At 44.8% G+C, this 6313-nt stretch overlaps 1 pseudogene; it reads left to right on the top strand.

The window, feature by feature from the left end:
* The first annotated feature begins 3834 nt into the window (after positions 1-3834).
* Positions 3835-6083, top strand: LOC119309670 (annotated as a pseudogene).
* Positions 6084-6313: the final 230 nt, after the last annotated feature.

The raw sequence follows: 6313 nt of genomic DNA, 5'->3' as shown, positions 1-6313 counted from the left end.
CACCTTATGCGCCGAATAGGAGCTCCCCTATCAGAGTTAAGGTAAGCCGGGTCAGGTTGTTTTAGTCTTTTTACTAAGTCGGTGAGTTTTTCTATAAATTTATTGTTTTACACCGTTTGTCAGACGTGGTGCACACTGGCATTTCTCTCGTTCCATTTTACAGAGGCTTCTTCGAGCCTACTCATCACCGGCGGCGTCGCCGGCGGCTTTGAGTTTTCTCGGCGTTGCCAGTGTACATCACTCCATTTGCTTTGTGCAGCACCTCAGGTTTGTGTTCGTATTCTCTTTATCTTTGGCTGTGGTGTCACCCTTCTTCCCACTAGATTTCTTGGATTTGTTTGTTTTGTAGAGTTTTGACGCCGTGTTTAGGTCGGGCTTTGCACGTGGTTCTTTGAGCCGCGTCGAGTTCGTCAGTCGCGTGATGGAGGAAGTGAAACGCGAGCGTACTGGAAAGATGGACTGTGTGCCAATGCATGCCTGTTTTGATGTTGTCAATGGTCCGACAAGTATTTTTGAACGAGATGCTTTGCTTGGCATTTATTTTTTGTAAATTCTTAATAGTCATGCCGGTGATTAGGAAAACATGGCCATCACGCATCACTTGAGGTAGTGTTAGAGGACCGACTAGGAATATCTTTTGCCGTTTATTATTTCACACATGCACATGAGTTTTCCTCTAATTTTTTATGGATTAATTGCTCAAGGACCATCACAGTTTTTTTTTTTTGCAGGTGACCATCACAGTTATAACATGAAACATAAACATTAATTACAAACTTAGAGATAAATAACAACTGTCATTATTGCCTCTAGGGCATATCTCCTACAGTACCATCACGTCCAAAAGATGAGCGCAAGGATTAATTGAAACCACGGGGCTTGAATGAGGGCACAACAAAGCCTAGTAGGCAAGACCACCTCTCCATCGGGTCAAGCCCAGTAGTCAAAAGCGTCCGACAGACGATCTCCCAGCAGGGCACATGACGGCCAGGGTCCTGGAAGGCCAGAGTACTCAGCATCCGAACAAAGGCAGCGGGTGGCAATGACGTGCAACGCAGGGCTGGTCCGGAGATTTTGAGAGCCCAGGGCGAGACTAAAATTCGGGGCCCTTAATACAAATGTCATAACAATAAAAATGAATACACATATATATGAAATATTATCGATAACACTTAAATGCAGCCAAAATCAGTATGCACAAAATAATTTATGCATATTACCTTAAAATTATCTTCTAAGATTTCATGATGCAAAGTCAATTATGATGGGGTCGATGTCAATATCATCCCATAATTTGTTCTCGCTGCATAATATTGCCAAACTATTTAACCTCTATGAGTCATTGTTTACCTCAGATAGTTCTTCAGTAATTTCAACTTTGAAAACCCTGGCACGGTAAATAAGATGCAATAAGGAATGGAATGGAGATATTAGGATGATAATCAACTTCTTTGACATGCCCGAAAATCTCCATAGCAGATGTTACACCATCTCGCAAAGTGAATATCATAATCTTCAACTAAAAACTAAGAACCTCAACATCTCATGAACCATCACAAGAGAAAGTTTCAGCAAATTTTGGGCAACAGTCTTCAAGTTCAATATCATTCAATGATTTCAGGGTGCCCAAGCTCAATAATAATCCGAATGTATCTTTAAACACCATGACCTTTTTAAATCTACCTTTCAAAGAAGTGAGCGCCATATCAACCAATACAAAAGAAATATTTAACTTGGAAAGCCTCCTCAGCTTCTAGGATTTCTTCTTGATAATCACTTTCGCCACGAATATTTCCGCCTTGTAATTGTACCAAGTGATCCAAACCTTTTTTCCTTTTCCTTTTATTGCTACCAAATGAATACTTTCTTCCGGATGGCATGATAAGACAGTGCTGACAATAAGAAAAAAAAACATCACTTGGCAGTTGTTAAAAACTGCCGATGTACCGGCTGTTCATCTAGGAGTATATGAATATCAATATGGATATAAAGTATTACCTTAGAGGGTCGGATCGTTAATGGACGGAGAGCAAGGCGAGGTTGCGCCGGCCGTCGGGAATTGAAATTGGCGGAGGACCTAACTGAATTAGGAAGGAAAATTCGATTTTTAGGCGAAAGGAGAAAAAGAAGCTCCGAGCGCACAGTCGTGATTCACCAAGAAACAAAGCATCAGCGGCCGCTCGGAAATTTGGAATAGCTACGTGAATGCCAAATGCGTGCGTGATGGAATAGGAAGGAATCAGGCTGGTTACAATGGACAAGAACATAAGCTAGTAACTTACACACTTTCCTAAACTATGTTACTACCTTCATAGTGGATAGGAACATCTATTTAGTGTCATGCAACGATGTATTTATTAGGTTATAGACTCATTGTTTCTTGAAGTGTGTGATGTTCCGGTAACTTAGCTAGTTACCACAAGAACCTCTCTCTTTATTAAATACGTGCCACATAAGTAAAGTTGTATTGGAATGTGTGATGTTACTCCTAAGTTCCTCTCCACTGTGACCAGCCTTAATCGGTTTCTTTTTTCTCGAGGTGCACGTACTAACCTGGGAACCAATCGGAAGGATCAATCAATTCCTTTTTTTCGAGGTGCACATACTAAATGGAACGAATCAGAAGGGATCAATCAGTACTCTCGAAAAAAGAAGGGATCAATCAGTTCTTTTTTTCTACGTGCGCGTACTAAATGGAACGAATCGATCACTACCTCATCCTCGCTGACTCGCTGCGTGCGTGCGTTTTTTTTTGAGCGAAATCATACGTTATATTGGGCCATAGGCCTGTGCTCCGGGGAGGGGCCCCTCGATTTTGGGGGCCCGGGGTGGCTGCCCCCCTGCCCCTCCGCAGGGTCGGCCCTGCAACGTCCTCATCAGACCTCACTACCTGAAAAAAGAAGCACACAATTTCTTTGAGATGGCAAGACGCCCGAAAGGTGTATGTTAATTTGGGTTCGTTCTGTGTAACTGTGTTTCTTTGGTCGGTCGATGGTTTGCATGTTTTCTGTGCCTGCCCGGTGTCCACCTTTGGCTCCAACTTGTTGCCTCTTATATCCGGGGCTTGGGTTAGCGATGAGGTCATGTCGGTCCATTGGTTGGTGGACTTGCAACGGTCGCTCCAAGGTGCATCAGGACCACAATGCGGAAAGCGAAGTCCACATTCAAGGAAGCGTGCCAGTACCCTTGTATGGTCCTGGCTCCCGCCTGCGGCAGCATGGACATCGGCGGTGACCGGTCAAGGAGCGCCGGCAAGAGCCGCTGGGTCACGTATTGGTTCGTATTAATCGTCTTATTTGCGAAATTGTTTTGAACAGAAGAAAATGGTATGATGCTTTGGATGTATGCCACGTGTCCCGAAAGCACCGACGGGAGCAAGGCGCAAGCCACGCCCGTGTTTAATTGCGCAAAAAGATCTTATCGGATCCTCTAGTTAATACTCCCTCCGTCCGGAAATACTTGTCCTCGAAATGAATAAAATGGATGTATCTATAAATAAAATAAGTCTAGATACAACTATTTCAAGGACAAGTATTTCCGAACGGAGGGAATACATCATAGCATAAAAAGGGAAATAGTAATACACATTATTGTCTTCCCTACACAAATCGTATACTACTCAAGGATCACAATATTGTCATCAATGAATTCTAGGGGTAGGAAGATATGGCATACTTAAAAAGATTCTAGCGCATTAAAACACATTAAATGTGCATGGATTACTTAAACAAATCGTTTGGGACCATGTTAAAATTTCTCTATATATGAACCCCAACCACGAATCCATCTTTGTCATCTTAGCTACAGAGTTTGCTCATTTTACCATAGCAGACGATGAGGAACACCACCTTCGGTCTACTCCTCATCTGCGTGGCCGCGTTGCACGCAGATGCATCGCAAGAGGCTCAGCTCAGAAAGTTCATCCGGTCTAGATGGAACAATAGCAATGCCAACATCATAGATGAACCAAGGGTAGAAATCACTAACACTACCAGTAGCCTCAGAGAGTACTCTGCCCATGACATGGCCAATTTGAAGGCTGCCGACAAGATCCATGTGCTGCCAGGGCAGCCTAGCGGCACTATCGGCTTAAATCAGTATGGTGGGTACGTGACTGTCGACAAGAAGGATGGCCGGGCGCTCTTCTACTACTTCGTCGAGGCAGCCATTGATGCGGCGGCGAAGCCACTCCTCTTGTGGCTCAATGGAGGTTACCTTGTTACGATCGAAAAGCTTTCAGTTCAATTGCTGAAACTTTGAGTGCTCTGATGATAGATAGTATCAACACGTACATGGTGCACTCGCAGGTCCTGGATGCTCATCGCTTGGCTACGGAGCGATGATGGAGGTGGGCCCATTCCGCGTGAACAAGGACAAAAGAACTCTCAGCGAAAACCTGCATGCTTGGACCAAAGGTAAGGCGCTGCACGCAATTGAACTAGTACAATCGATTATACGATCCAACTTTTGAGAAACTTGCAGTGGCCAACGTGATCTTTCTGGAATCGCCTGTCGACGTCGGGTTTTCATACTCCAACAAGACCCTCGACTTCCACTTGAGCGGGGACAAGAGTACGGCGGACGACACGTTTGTCTTCCTCTTCAACTGGCTCGAGAGGTTCCCGGAGTACAAAGGCCGCCCCTTCTAAATCTCCGGGGAGAGCTACAGCGGCCACTATGCGCCGCAGCTTGCAGCCATCATCCTCAGCCACAATCTCGAAAATAGTAGTACAAGAACTTTGATAAACCTACAGGGTATCCTGGTATGAGTCCTTAAGCGATTATCAATAATAGTTACTCCATTAGTTTACTGTTATCAGGCGTTTTAACTTTTTTTTGGTATGTTTGTTCATTCATTTCAGACTGTATGTAGTTCATATATTAAAATATCCAAAACATTTTATATTTACGAACAGGGGGAGAATTTCATTCGATTTGTTTTACAGTATAGTGTGTGCATCTCTGTTTTGGTTAATTAGGTTGGCAATCCATACCTTGATGTCAATATGAATGCTAAGGGGGAAGTTGACTATCTGTGGAGCCACGGGATGATATCAGATGAGGCGTGGGCCAGTATCACCAAGCAGTGCAGTTTAGACCAGCGAGGTTACGAAAACTGCATCGCTGATATGCCCGGTGCTGATCAATCTAACATCGATCCCTACGATATATATGCGTCGGTTTGCCTGGAAGGACCAACTGAAACACAGTACCCCAGCCGCTATGTATAAGAGAGCGCCACTGAATTACAAAGAGTCACACACCTACTACCTTGATAAATACAATTTGCTCGAAATTTTGCAGGCACCGAGGTCGTATGATATCTGCAGCGATCGTTACGTATACGCGTACCTCAATGATCCTCGGGTGCAAAAGGCTTTGCATGCTAGACCAACAGAGTGGACACACTGCACTTCGTAAGATTTGTTAACTGGGTCGGACAAACCACGCTGTTTATGACAAAACAAAATAAAATAAGCTGCGCTTAACTAACGCTCTAAGTATTGTTGCAGCGAAATTACTTGGATGGATGCACCGGTCTCGATGGTGCCAACACTCAAATGGCTGATAGAGCAGCACCTGCCTGTGTGGCTGTACAGGTAATTAACATGCCAAATCGCACACTGAACCGCAAGTAATAAGTACTTCCTCTGTCCCATAATATAAGAATGTTTTTTAAATTAACATTGCTTCAGAGTGTGTGACGGAGGCATGTTTTCAGTGGCGACTTGGACTCCGTATGCCCGTTCATCGCCACGAGGTACACCATCAAGGACCTCAGCCTCAACGTCACGGAGCCATGGCGCCCATGGATAGTAAACGAGCTCGATGAGGTAAATTGAACATGCATGGCTAGATGTCCCGATTTGCTTGAAATTCTTTGCTCGTTGCCAGTGTGATGATAATTCGGCCGTGCTTTGTGGCAGGTTGGAGGGCACGTTCAGGGATACACGGGTGGGTTGGTGTTTGCAACTGTGAGGGCAGCCGGGCACGCGGTCCCGTCCCACCAGCCCGAGGCAGCGCTCGTGCTGGTCAGCTCCTTCCTGAATGGAACGCTTCCCCCGAGCGATAGGTGGTGGTGACATGTGAACCGAGTAGAAACCGTGCATGAAATGCTAGAGCATCACACACTGGATGTCGTGCAGGGTGCAGCCATGTACTCCCTCTGTTCCCTTTTCCAGTGCGTATTAGTTTTTTGGCAAAATTGCTCAATGTAGTATGTGCATGCAGCCTAAGCCTCCCTTAGAAGTTCCCTTTTCTAGTGCATATTAGTTTTTTGGCAAAATTCCTCAATGTAGTGTGTGAATGTAGC

The sequence above is a fragment of the Triticum dicoccoides genome, chromosome 5B, assembly GCF_002162155.2.
Source record: "Triticum dicoccoides isolate Atlit2015 ecotype Zavitan chromosome 5B, WEW_v2.0, whole genome shotgun sequence".
In the NCBI taxonomy this organism is placed as follows: Eukaryota; Viridiplantae; Streptophyta; class Magnoliopsida; order Poales; family Poaceae; genus Triticum; species Triticum dicoccoides.
The sequence above is the reverse complement of the archived record's forward strand: the minus strand, read 5'-3'. Positions and strand labels throughout refer to the sequence as shown.